Genomic DNA, 14,010 nt, shown 5'->3' on the forward strand with positions numbered 1-14,010 from the left:
GCAGATTTGTAAATAAGCCCGTTGCAGTGCCTGCTGGGACTCATTAAGAGGGATACTTTAAAGATCTTGTTAGCTCTCCCTTGTTAGGACCTTTTTGTGCCCCATAATTATTCATGAACGAAAATACCCTCCCACTAAATCATGTCTGGAAGTCGGACGGAGGGAAGGAGACTGAGTGGAAATCCGTGTCGGAGCGTAGGCACGCTCCTTTGGGTCTCCAGCATGCCAGCTGGGCAGATCCAGCAGGTGAGACGTCAGTGTTCCCGTGTTCCTGTGTGCCTGCTTCCTGGCCCCCTGGTACACCTTGGGGACACCAGCGGCCAATGATGGAACACAGCCTAGACATTTTATACCATATTAAAGCGAGGTGAATTTCTGCCAAAAAGGTAGAACTTTCTTTTGTAAAACATGTTTCCCTTAGTGTTTGTATTACTGAAGATGATATTCTGAATGTGTTGCTATATAAGACTGGGCAGTTGTCAGACACACTCTGGCTTCCTGGATAGAGAACCGGGGAAATAAAGCTGGTGGAAAAACGATCGTGTTCATTTTGTATCATCTTGCTGGAGGTAGGATTTTAATGAAAAGTATAATAGTGAATACTTAATTACACATTTACTAATTTTTTCAGTGAGAATATATTCTTTGAGAAAAAAAAGCCAAAATGTTTGCGTATATCTTAAAAACTGTGTCTATTATTTTAACCTTTTTTTTTCGCTACAATAAGCTGAGTAGTATAAACATGGTCCAATTGGCACATAATCAATGAACTGGAATAATACTAGGCATTAAGTTTCATTTGTGAATTGAATTACATCCAGCAAACCACACATTGAAAATATTTTTTTAAAGTTCGAAATAAGCAGATGGCCGTGCCTGGTGCATCTATATTAAAAATAGACTAAAGCCAAAGATTTAGCATCACACATTAGAGGCATTAACACACGGTGTTATCCAGTGAGATGTGAAAACATTCGAAATTGATTAAAATACAATAGGAATGTGACATCTGGCATCTCCAATATTCAATGATAGAACTTTTCAGTTCATTTGCTTACCAAACACTTTATGGTAGAAGGTAAGTCCCTGACTTTTATTCATTATTTTTTAAGGGTGTTTTATGATTTGAAAGGCAGAGTGATAGAAAGAGGAAGAGACACAGATCTTTCCCTAAGTGGCCACTCCCCAAATGGCCACAGAGGCCAGAACTATACCGCTCCCAAGCCAGAGGTCCAGAGCTTCATCCTGGCCTCATATGTGGGTGGCCAGGTCCCAGGCCTCCAATATGGGATGCTGGTGTCCCAGAGAGAGGCAGAGCTAGTGCCTCCCCAGATTTCACTCACTCCTGCCCTGGCAGAAGGAAAATGAAGCATGTAACAGAACATGTTGGTCATATTAAATCAATATTCTTTTATAGCACTTGTTAATAAAAAATAGTTTTGTATCATATAAGTACATTATGAATACCTGCAGAGGAAATCTTATTTAGATAGTACACCTCTGCTTTTGTAAGTACAAGGATGCTTCCAAAAGTTCATGAAAAGATAAGTTTAAGGGGCCGGCCTTGTGTCTCAGGGAGTTAAGTGCTGGTATGCCATATGGGCACAGGTTCAAGTCCTGAAACACTCCACCTCCAACTAGCTGCTCCCTGCTAATGTGCCTGGAAAAGCAACAGGAGATGCCCGAAGTACTTGGACCCCTGCCCCCACATGGGAGATGTGGATGAAGCACGTGGCTCCTGGCTTCAGCCTGGCCCAGTGCTGGCTTTTGTAGCTGTTCAGCAAGTGGACCAATGAGTAACAGATTCTGTCTCTTCTCTCCTTTTTTTCTCTTCTTTCTTCTTCCCTCCGTCCCTCCAGCCTTCCATCCCTCCCTGCCCTTCCTTCCACTCCCTCTCCTTCTGCTGCTGCATCCCTCTTCCCTTCAGCTTCTCCCTTATTTTATTAAAGAAAAATATATAAACTGAATAGGGGATAAAAGAGTTTTTAAGTCATATGCAGGTTTCTCCATAAGGGGAATTGCCATGAACATTTGTAGACCCTACATACTTGTACATGGATTCCCAAAAATGCTGCACCATAGTAAACTTACCCTTTAACTCAGTTTCCCGTGGATTTTTTTGAAGTTCTGCTTTATATACGTTTCCTCAAACACAGAAAAAGTTACTGATCCTACATTGCCCTCAGTCTCATAGGAGTCTTAAATTCAAATGTTGGGTTCATCATCAATTACATTACTAACATCAGTGTAGCACCATACATAGTAACAATTAAATTTGGCTTTAGTCTAACTGAAATTCAATTCTGAATTTAATGGTAAGATTTATTCACTGTTCAGTACTATCAAGGGAGTGCACAGGATCTTGGAAAGCTACTAGCTGCCCCCCTCTCCTGAGTGTGGTTCCTGGCCAAGCACTGCTCAGTTTGCTAACACAGCCTGTAAGATGTATTATCTCTGTTGCATTTTATCACACAGCTCAACAGTATACACTTAATTTCTAAATATCACAAGTTTTTACAGTGATGTATTGGTCATTAGTAGTGATAATCATAGCTAAGTTTTGCTACTCACTTTAAATTGAATTCAAACCAAAAACAATCTCCATGATCCTCTCCAAAATTCTCCAGGAGAGGTAGTCGGTATCTTGAGGATTTCATGTGGAGAAGCTCTTTGTAAGTGGGCCTGATTAGGAACACTCAGCACATGTTGCAGGCTCTATTCCAAGCATTTGGTGTGGATTATTATTTAATTAATTCCCAAGACCCATGAAACAGGTAATATCGATGCTCTCATTTTGCCAATGAGAAAGTGAGGCGTAGGTACTTAATATTCAGAAAGATAAGATAATGAGCATCATAGGATTTGAACCTAATATAGCCATAAAAAACCTATTATGATGACATCATCTATACAGAAAGAACCGTGACTTCATTTCCACCTCTGTATCCCACAACATGTAATTTAGAAGAGAATTTGCCTTTTAGGGACAGTGAGCAAGAGAGCTAGCAAGACAGTTGCCATTCACTCCCCAAAGGTCTGCATCAGACAGGGCTGGGCCAGGGGTGGAACCTGGAAGCAGAGACAACATCCATATGCTCCCTATGGTGGCATGGATCCAAGTACCCAGCCACTACCCGTTGCCTTCTTGGGTCCACGTTAGCAGGAGCCTGGAATCAGGAGCCTGAGCTGGGAATTAAACACAAGTTCTCCAGTATGGATGCCAGCATCTTAACTTGCATCTCAATCAGGAAATCGAACACCCGCCCCAACAAGAGTGAATTATACTAATGAAATACGTCACCAGTAAGGGAGAGAGGAACTTAACATCCCTAAAATATGTTTCTCAAAAAATCTCTCACCAGTCCCATTAGTCATCTCAAAAGCACAGTAGATCATAAGGTTTTGATTAGACTATGTCTAGTGGCTCAAGTCCTCACCTTGCTCACACTGGGATCCCATATGGGTACCAGTTCATGTCCCAGCTGCTCCACTTCCCTTCCAGCTCCTTGCTTATAACCTGTGGGGGTAATGGAGGATGACCCAGGGCCTTGGGACTATGCACCCATGTAGGAATCCTGGAGGAAAACTTCTGTCTCCTGGCTTCAGATCAGATCAGCTCCAGCCATTGTAGGTACTTGGGGAGTAGAACAGCAGAGGGAAGATCTTTCTCTCTGTCTCTCCTCCTCTCTGTAAAAATCTGCCTTTCCAATAATCATTTATTTTCTGTCTGCTCAGTGGCAAATTGTATTTTAGTGAGATTGTTCTTTTGTTTTATAAAATAGGTATTTTTCCTACTGCTATCTTACTACATTCTACTATTTTCATAAAAGTTCTAATTTGCTACTTCTCTCAGAAGAGTTGTTTAAAATCATGCTATGAAAAAGAAGTCAAAATTCTGGATAATGTATTATTACAAATTTTATAACAGGTAGTATAACTAAATCTTGCTTACTTTGTAATATGATACCTGATTTTAAATTTTTCTAATATTTCATTTCCAAAAATAGTTAGTATATCTGTACTCAAAAATTTTTAAGATTTATTTATTTATTTATTTGAAATTCAGAGTCTACACAGAGAGAGAGATCTTTTCTTTCTGGTTCACTCCTCAAATGACCACAGTGACCAGAGTTGGGCCAGTTTAAAGCCAGGAGCAAGGGGCCCAAGCACTTAGGTCTTTTCTGCTGCTTTTTCAGATGCATTAGCGAGGAACTGGATCTGAAGTAGAACAGCCAGGACTTCAAGTGGCATACATACAGGATGCCAATATTGCAAGTTTCAATTTTACCTAAAATGCCACAACACAGGCCCCCTAGGAAATAGTTTTAGTCTTGTGCCATGAAAATTAGTTACCTGACAGCCAGGAACACTCAGCTGGCTGGTGGATGTATTGGTTGCTTCCAGTAAAGCTGGAGTGGGTCAAAGGAGATCTTCCTTGACTTCCAGGTATAACTGTTACCTCTCCCACACCTGCTGAATATGCCCAACTGCAAAGTTCCACATTATTTGGCCTGCTCATATAACACATGCATGCCTGTACACACACACACACACACACACACACACACACACACACACACACAACACTTAGGATTATCGTAGGTTCTCTACTTGGCCATAGATGTACATGTGACAAAAATTATATTTGGTCAATCCTTAAATTTTAAATTATGTTTTAAAAGCCAACTGCTTGAGGTCAGATCTCAGTATCCTAGATATATTCATCTTTACTACCTACCCAGGGATTGGGGGTGTATAGATAAAAATATTAGCTTTTCTTTTTTAAGATTTATTTGTTTTTATTGCAAAGTCAGATATACAGAGAGGAGAAGAGACAAAGAGGAAGATCTTCCATCTGATGAGTTATTCCCCAAGTGACCACAACGGCCAGTCTGTGCTGATCCAAAGCCAGGAGCCAGGAACTTCTTCCAGGTCTCCCACACGGGTGCAGGGTCCCAAGGCTTTGGGCCGTCCTTGACTGCTTTCCCAGGCCACAAGCAGGGAGCTGGATGGGAAGTGGAGCTGCCGAGATTAGAACTGGTGCCCATCTGGGATCCCGGGGCGTTCAAGGTGAGGACTTTAGCTGCTGGGCCACCGTGCCGGGCCCAAATATTAGCTTACTTTGTGCTGTCCCAAAAGACACCAGCATTCAGTCAGTTTTCAACCTTTTTTTGTATAACATTGTGACATCTTATACATGGGTTAGATTCTGAAGTCAGTAGTTAAGGCATACAACAAAACAAGACAAAAACTACCCTGAAATCCCTAAGTCATTCATAAACTATGCTATGACCAACCAGTGTTTTGTTCCTGAATGTTGCAAATGTGAAGAACAAAGTATTCCTGATCTGTTTTCTGTGGAGGGTGTGGGAAGAGAGGACAGAGGATGTCACTGGTATGTGATTCTTTGGGTCATGTGTTTGCTCACTGCAATGGCAAGTGGAATCTTACAACAAATTCTTTGCAAGTGTGTTCAGTCTTTTTTTTTTAACATTTATTTTTATTATTTTTTTATTGGAAAGGCGGATATACAGAGAGGAGAGACAGAGAGGAAGATCTTCCGTCCAATGATTCACTCCCCAAGTGAGCGCAAAGGCCGATGCTATGCTGGTCCGAAGCCAGGAGCCTCTTCCAGGTCTCCCACGTGGGTGCAGGGTCCCAAAGCTTTAGGTCGTCCTCGACTGCTTTCCCGGGCCACAGGCAGGGAGCTGAAAGGGAAGCGGGGCTGCTGGGATAGAACCGGCGCCCATATGGGATCCCGGGTGTGCAAGGCGAGGACCTTAACTACTGCGCCACCGCGCCGGGCCCTAGTCTTTTTTTTTTTAAATGCACTCTTGGAATAACTGTATTGTGCATGTTGATTGTGTATCCAAATCTGCACAAGGCACAGCCAATAGAGTCATGTGCATGCAAGGAAAAATCTCTGCTCCCTTTGACATTCCCTTAAGTGGGGCAGGTGTACAGTAAATACAATAGTAATTAAATAATCAAGGTTATAAATAAGTTATGCTGGCAGCCATCAGTAAGATGTCAGGTGACAGGCTGCCCAGGAAAAGTGCTCCGGGAGGTGACACCTGAGCTTCTGCATGAAGAGTGAACGTGAACTGACCTGGATTAAACTGAGTGGAAGTGCGTTCAAAACCCACAGTGGCAAATCTGGAGTTTGTTAGTTCCTGTGCTGCTAAAGCAAATACTGATTCAGCCCTTATGTCTGCTGATTTTGATGGGATTGTGCAGTTTGCAAAACTGGAAAGATTTCTGTTCACAGGAAGCATATATTCTAAATAAACAGTGAAGGAAAGTTAGAGCAGCAAATTACAGGAAACAAAAATAAATGAATGAGCCAGTTTCCCCAGTATGATGATAGAAAGGAGTGGGGATGCAGGCGAGTGCTGTTGCTGCATCCTTGATCATGCAGGACCTTGTCGGACAGGGGAGGAACTCGAGTGTTGCTTGAAGAGCCGTGAGTAGCCTTGAAGGGCTTTTACACAGCACTAGATAATCTGATTTTGACTTTTAAAAGATGGGTCTAGCTACAGCGTGGAGAATGGCTTAAAGAGAGGTAAATTCAATCTCTTTGGTGTGTCCTTTCCTCAAAATTTCATTTACAGAATTCCCTCCTGCCTTTTCAATTGTCTGAGGCTTCTCTCTGCCCTCCACTCTTCTCATCAGTTTCTGGCCTCTGGACTCGGTGGCTTCTCTGATCCAAGTGGAAAAGAAGAATGGAAAGGGGCAAACTGAAATGGTGGGACTCGGGGCCAAAAGAGGCAGCTGCTGAAGGAATGTGTGCCAGGCTTCTAATACGTGCCTTAGGGTTACCATTCCCACAGAGAGGAAGAGCATGGACTGCTGGCAGATAACTAAGGAAAGGACTGCACTGGCTGAGCCCACAAGGCTTTTGCTGAAGCAAGAATAGATTTGGACCCTTGTAAGGCTGCTTACCTTGGCTTGTGCTAGTTCCCACCACCCCTAGAGCTGGGTAGGTGCAGGGGGAACAGTTAGCATCGTGTGAACTGTGAGACAGGAAGGGGCAAATAGAGCTTTGACCTAGGTTGCAGTAGGTCCTAGTGTCGTAAACCTAGTTATTCCAAGGAGCCTATAAATAATGGAATACCTTACATAAGGACTTCAGCCAGAGGATACAATATAGAAAAATTTTTGCAAAGAAGTATTGACTGCAGTTTTCGGTGGATTAAGAAGGGACGGAATGACCATCTAAGGGTTTGGTGTCATGCTGGTTAATCCCATATGGGTGATGGCTCACACTCCAGCTGCTCCACTTCCCATCCAACTCCATGCTAATGTACCTAGAAAAGCAGGAGAAGATGGCCCAAGTGCATGCCCCCTGTCACCCACCTGTGAAACCCAGACGAAGTTATGGGCTCCTGGCTGTGGCCAGAGTTAGCCCCAGCTGTTGAGACTATTTAGTGATTGTGCCCGTGGATGGATAATGTGTTTCTCTCTGTGTCTCCCCCTTCTCAATTACTCTGCATTTCAAATACATCTTTAAAAATAAACAAAAATAAGAAAGACTAACCTTTGAAATTGAAGGAAAAAAAAAAAAAAACAGCCTCAGTGGGAACAAAGAAGACTTATCAATTCCTTGACTTTATGTAATAGAACTTGGTGAAGTTTTTGGATATGTTGGGAGAGAAACATAATTGCTTCTTTCCTTAATGATTTTTGTATTTGAAAAACTAACTTGGAGACTGAAAGAGTGTGTGAGAGAGAGGTAGAATGGGAGAACAGAGAGATCAGAGTGAGGGAGTGAGGGAGAGAGGGATAGATTTCTATCCCTGGTCCATGCCCTTTATAGCACACCAGGGCATGATCGCAGCTGAAGTCAGGGGCTAGGCACTTCTTCCATGTGGGTGCAGGAGTCCAATAAGTCAATCCACGCTCTGCTGCTTTTCCAGGCACTTTAATAGCGAACTGAATTGAAAGTGCAGCAGCCAGGACTTGATCCTGCGCCCACATGGGATGCCAGAACAGCAGGTAGTAACCCAATATATTGCTTCACAGTGAATCTGGGTGGAAACTGATGCTGATCTGGAAGCCAAGACAAAAAAAAAAAAATGTCCAAACTAAACAGTCAACAACCATGAGTTGTTTAACAATGCAAGAAAATGAATTATAATGGGAATGTGTTTTCCTTTCAATCTATGGGGAAAGCAAGGAGAAGTAAAAAGTCATTTTGTGAGTAGCAAAGCCCTTTAATCTTTTTGCTAAGGGATTTTTGGCCTTTAGTCATCAAGTGGTAATTTATCCCAAGATCGATTTTTTTTGAAAAAACATCTAAGTTGGGCTTGTGTAATGATGAGTTGATAACGCTCCTTCTTGCACCTGAGTGGCAGGTCTGCCAGACTTTATTTAGGTCTTAACAAATAAATAAATGAAAGCAAAGGTACAGATTGAGAGCCACCCCTGGTCACCCTGTGATCACTTCCTTTTCTCATTTCACTGGTTTGAATTGCACCTCTTAGTTTCAAGTGCATGTGTTCATTTGAGAGGGGCACCTCAGGGCACAGTTGTTTGTAAGATAAAACCGTTCTTGAAGATGGAGCAGCAAGCATACAGCCTTCTCTGTGAGCGTACAAAAGCCGGCACACCAGATGGAAAATGTCTTAGTCTTGTACTTCTGATTTCCTAAAGTTGAAAAAGAATAAGTACGCAAATGGGTAAACATGCAAATTTTACTTCTGTTGGTTGCCTGGCTTTTATATAAAAAATCTGGTGTCTTAGCGAAAATGAATTTTCAAAACTGGAGTCATTTAGTGCTGAAGTGACTCCACCCCCACGGAAGATCCATAGTATTAATTTTCCTTATAAACATCTAACCAGCTAAATTATTTTGTGAGGAGTTTAAGTGCCTATGAACCCCCACTCTAGAGGATTCCTTAATTGAGTACTTCATTCTGTACTTTATTGAAATGTGTACTTTGAAAACATTGGTGAAATTTGCTAGTTCCCACCTGGCATCAGGCAGCAGCTGGTGCGGAGGCCATTTCCGCTGGCCTGGACTCAGGCACAGTAATCTACAGTAAATGTCACGGTCACAGCTCTCTGCCTGCCCCTTCTGCTGTTACCTAGGTCGGGTGCACAGTGCAGTGTTTTACTTAAGCATGCTCTTCTCCTTTTTCTCCTCTTCTCTTTCCATTCCTATTGCACTAAGCATATTACCAGTGGTCATGCTCTTCACTGAAATATTTATAGGGAAAAGATTTGTTTTCTGTGAGCAGATGGGCCGGTCCTAAGACAAGCTGCTGTATTAATAAACATGTGTGGCGCTTCATCAGCGAAAGAGCCTATTTTGACATTTCTTCCCAATGATTTGTATACCCTGTCACTACCACACCTGGTACCGGGACAATAAACGGGCACTTAATAGGCAAGCAGTGTGTGACACCTTCCATTATTACTTCATTATGTCAGATATAATCATCTATCACTAAATGTCAGGTGCTTAATTTATGATCAGTTGCCCTATGGAATTAGTAGCCATACAAATGAGTAGTCAGTTCATGTCATTCTACTGTAAATTTCCTTCTCCCACTACCAGCTCTCCTTTTTAAGCACACGGAATTAATTTTAGATCTATTGGCACTTTGGAATGTAAAATGTTGTGTTTTATAATTTGAAATTTGAGAGGAGGATATGTGTGAGTTACGTGTAATATAACATTTCATGCTCAATTATGAGTAAGTGCAGTTTCTTTATTTAAGACATTTATTTCGAAACTCAGGGTTATAGAGAGAGAGGGGGAAAAGATACAGAGAGAACATCCATCTGCTGTTTCACTCCCCAGGTGGCCACAATGACCAGCACTGTGTCAAGCCAAAGCCATGAGCTTCACTCGGGTCTGCCGCTTGGGTGAAGGGGCCCAGGTACTTAGAGCATCATCTGTTTCTCTTCTCTAGGCCATTAGCAGGGAGTTTGATTGGCAGTAGGCAGCTGAGGTACAAAGCAATGCACATATGGTTTGCTAATGTTGCAGGCAACTGCTGTACCCACTACACCATGAAGTTATCTCCAAGCACAGTTCCTTAGATACCTTTTCTAATGAACTTTAGTTTGCTTTGGGGAGAGTGGCAATGTTCTTATTAAAAAACAAATCAAAACTTCCTAGACATTTGCTGTATAGCATTGTGAGTATCGTTTATAATAATCTACTGTACATTTAACTCTACAGTATAAAATACAAGAATAATTTGTCTTTATTTTTTAACCACATTGAAAAAACAAAAAAGGAAAGATTTCCCCTTGGATGCATAAGCAAGTATACAGAGGCACTGTCTCAAGGGAATAGACAAAGGAACAGTGAAGAGAGAGAATTAAATTTGTGAAAAAGAAGTCAAGGAGAATGAAAGGAGAGCCAGTGAACTGCTGCTTTGTCGGCTTCCAGCATGAATGTTCCCTGCTGGCATCGGCAGGCGCATCAGGTGGCATTGGCAGGCGCATCAGGTGGCATCGGCAGGCGCATCAGGGCCTTTTCCTTGAGCTAAGATTGCGGAGAGAAAGTGGCCATGTCTGTTTTCAAGATCATTACGAGAACTGGGGGGATTTGGCTCCTGAAAACTCTTAGCTGACGTTGCTGCCAGTGGAGAAGACCGTCTCAGGGATGTGTGCACTGCTCTCCGCTAAGGGCCTCAGGACTAGATCAATGAGCCTAGCTTTAGAGAAGCAAAGTCTGAAAGCCTGTTCAGCAGCCAGTTGTCCATGTGCAGCTCTTGGGCCAGCACTCCTGTCTTGGTTCCTCATTGCACCTGGCCTGCCAGCTTCCCATGACATCATCAGGCTTGGCCATGAAGTCCCGTAGACCACTGAGGAAGGGACATTTGAAACATCACAATATTGACCTGAAAGACCATCTTGTATTCATGGCTGGAGGACTCAAGGCTGGATGGTGGCTCCAATCTGGGAGGGAATGAGTGTAGTCGGACATACCCAAGCTGCATCCAGGCATAATCAGGCTGCTTGCCTGCCAGGGGCCCTGTCCAGGACTACTGGATTCACATGGCAGAAATGTTATTTATGCCAGTAGCTGGGTAAAAAGTGCTAGAATGTACTAGAAGTGGGCCTTAAGAATTTATTGAGCATGAATCTTTTTCCCTCATGACACTATCAGTCAATATCACTGTCTCCCTCAGTAGGAGGTAGTCAAAGCAGGCTGTTTGAACAGCTACATTGGCCACACTGGTGTTTTTAGTACGTCATGATATCACCAACCCGAGTGTCTTCCATCCAACTCTTTTTTAATGTGATGAGCGGTGGTGTGCCCATTGGAGGTGGAATGACAAGAGATCATTGGATTCTTTTTTTTTTGTCTGAAAAAGAAACAAAATTATGACATGTAAAACTAAGGGAAAGGAATTCAATGGCAGATGATAGGAACTTACTCTTAATCTCCTAAAGAATTGGAAAACTGCAGTGTTGCAATGGAATTCAGTTGCCGTACCTGCTACTCAGTTCTGCTCCCTGAAGACAGTAATGGTTGATAGCCACACTAGCCACTGGGTATCCTTGTGACCTGAAGGCCTGCAAAACTCCCTGAGGCACGTAGGTTACCTTGGATAAGCTTTGAACAACCAACCCACTCAGCACTGAGACTCATTTGGGGAAAATTCACACAGAGGTCATCTCTAGGGGGCTGTACCTGACACCTTTCATAGCTGCGGCTTCTCCGGAAGAACAGATGCCCACAGCTGCCATGTACGTGCCTGAGCCCTTTGCAAGTGCAACCAGAAAGAAGGGGATGCTGGCCGCAGTTCTCTGCTGCTGGCAGAAATTTTCAAACCCTGCAAAATGAACTTCCCAAGAAAGAGCCCCGTGGCAGTTGAAGCTGAACTAAAGTGCCTGTTCTAAACCACCAGAGCCGGACTTGGAAGAGACCTTTAATCATTTACTCTTCTCTCCCCACTGTCTTCTATGGCAACATTTTCTCACCAGTTCCTTGGGTGGGCCACATCAGCTTAGCTTGAGCGTCTGAACCCTGGCCGGGAAAGCTGACTTGCACAGTGACTTGGGTGGCTCAGCATTGCTGTTTCCTATTCCTTCTGATAACAGGTTTGTGCAGTGCCCTGGGCAGAGCTCAAAGTATGTAGCACGAGAACTTCGGGGGTGGGAGGTTTGTGTAAAATCAAACCATTGAGCAAATCTCACCATCTGGAAATTAAAGAAAATGTATTTGTTTGTGTCTTTATCCTCAAGTTTATTTCATTTTTTGCTGTTTATGCCAAGACTGAATTGCAAATAGAAGCACAAATCATGCTTTGTAGTTGAGAACGGAGCTATGCTGCAATTTTATATAAAATAACTTGTGTGATTGTTTCTGAAGCTCTTGGTTCATTTGCTTGTAGAAGAGTCTTTACAATTGAACACTTGGCTTTTTTTGCACCCAGACATGTTCGTGTTGTTTGCAAGCTATAGAACATATAGGTTTGATTATCGTCCACACGGAGCTTACCAACTGCTAAGGGACAAAGGAAGTATGTTTAAAAAATAATTAAATCTTAAAATGAAAGAAAATGTTAATTAGAAAAGTACGAAATGCTTTGTTGACAAGAAATAGTGCGTGGTAGAATATAAAATAAAATAGGGGTACCGACAGGATAAGTAGCAAGCCTTCAGTCTGACTTCAATGTATGCAGGATGTGTTCACTCAGAATGAAAAGACTCCAAATCATGACAAAGTCTACCTGAGAGAGTAAACATTCACTAAAAGTGTGTAAATTCAACAAAATATTCTGAGATATAGCATTGATTTTAGATTATGCAGCAACATAATGCAGAATGCTTTTAGTTCAGCAAGAAAAGAAATGACTCCAAATTATATGCTGCTCTCTTCCTTCTGGGATGTAATTAGAAACATTTGTTTAATTAAATCCATTAAATTACTGGGAATTTGGAACAATAATTAGACTCATTTGTAGAGTTGATTGACAAATACCTAATCTTAAAAAAATGTCATAAATGTTTGAGAATTCACATATTTATTAATTTTGTTCCTTTCTCATGTTTCATGTAGATCAATTGAATTAATTCCTTGCTGGTTCCTCTGCTAGAAAACTCAACATTCACACTTTGAGAAAAAGATATTGTGACTAGGTTCCTCTTGAACCGTATAAAGCTGCTGCTGTGTGCCCTGTGGGATAAGATTTGGAATGAAATTTATTGGAACTGTGGAATCCAATAATAATAATAATAATAATAATAATAATAATAATAATAATAAATGCCGAACAGAAACTATTAAATCTTAATGTTTCCTTTATGAAATCCACTGGAGTGTTTCTTATATTTGGTTCAGAGTATATAGTATTGAATGATTGGGATTTGACTTTATAGTATTTTTATTCAGCTGTATCCATCAAATTTGAGTATGTGACATTGAAGACATTATACAATTTCTTAGACTATATGAAGCTGAGGTTTCCCTAATTTCAAATCAAGAAACGTGTGAAACTCAAGTGTTTGCCTCATGCTAATATTTTCCTTGAATCACAATATTATTCATGAATATTATTGTAAGACTTATTAACATTTCATTTTTGAGTGACTATATTTATCATGAAACAAATTCTATGATACTTCTTGTGAGTCCTCAATTAGGAAAAAATAGTGACTTCCACTTACTCTGCTTATAAAATATTTGCCTTTGTAAGTACGTCATTTAAAATACAAATTTACTCAGTTTTTTACAGTTTTACTCAACTGTAACTACAATGTAATGCTGAATTATGGCAGAAAAATTGAAATCTGAGAGTTAGGAAATATCATCAGAAATTCCATTAGGAAGTAAAATAAGGATAGCGGAAGTCACCATGGACTGCTCATACACTGTGTGATACTTTATATTGATTATTTTTAATTCTTCTGAAGACTTGGAAAGGTAGATAATTTTATGCTCATTATAGAAATGAGAAGTGGAGACATGAAGAAATGAAGTTCTTCCTCCAATGGATGCATTTTAGAGTCAGGAGTCTGGAACTGACAGTAACTACATTTTCTGTG

The 14,010-nt window shown here is 41.4% G+C and overlaps 1 protein-coding gene across 24 annotated transcripts in view; it reads left to right on the plus strand.

Annotated features, from left to right (window-relative positions):
* Positions 1-14,010, plus strand: part of ADGRL3 (adhesion G protein-coupled receptor L3) — a 472,380-nt gene that overhangs the window by 247,845 nt on the left and 210,525 nt on the right. The gene's annotated exons all lie outside the window — the stretch shown is intronic.

The sequence above is a fragment of the Ochotona curzoniae genome, unplaced genomic scaffold (assembly GCF_017591425.1).
Source record: "Ochotona curzoniae isolate NIBS_2020 unplaced genomic scaffold, NIBS_Ocur_1.0 scaffold_4506, whole genome shotgun sequence".
NCBI classification, from domain to species: Eukaryota; Metazoa; Chordata; class Mammalia; order Lagomorpha; family Ochotonidae; genus Ochotona; species Ochotona curzoniae.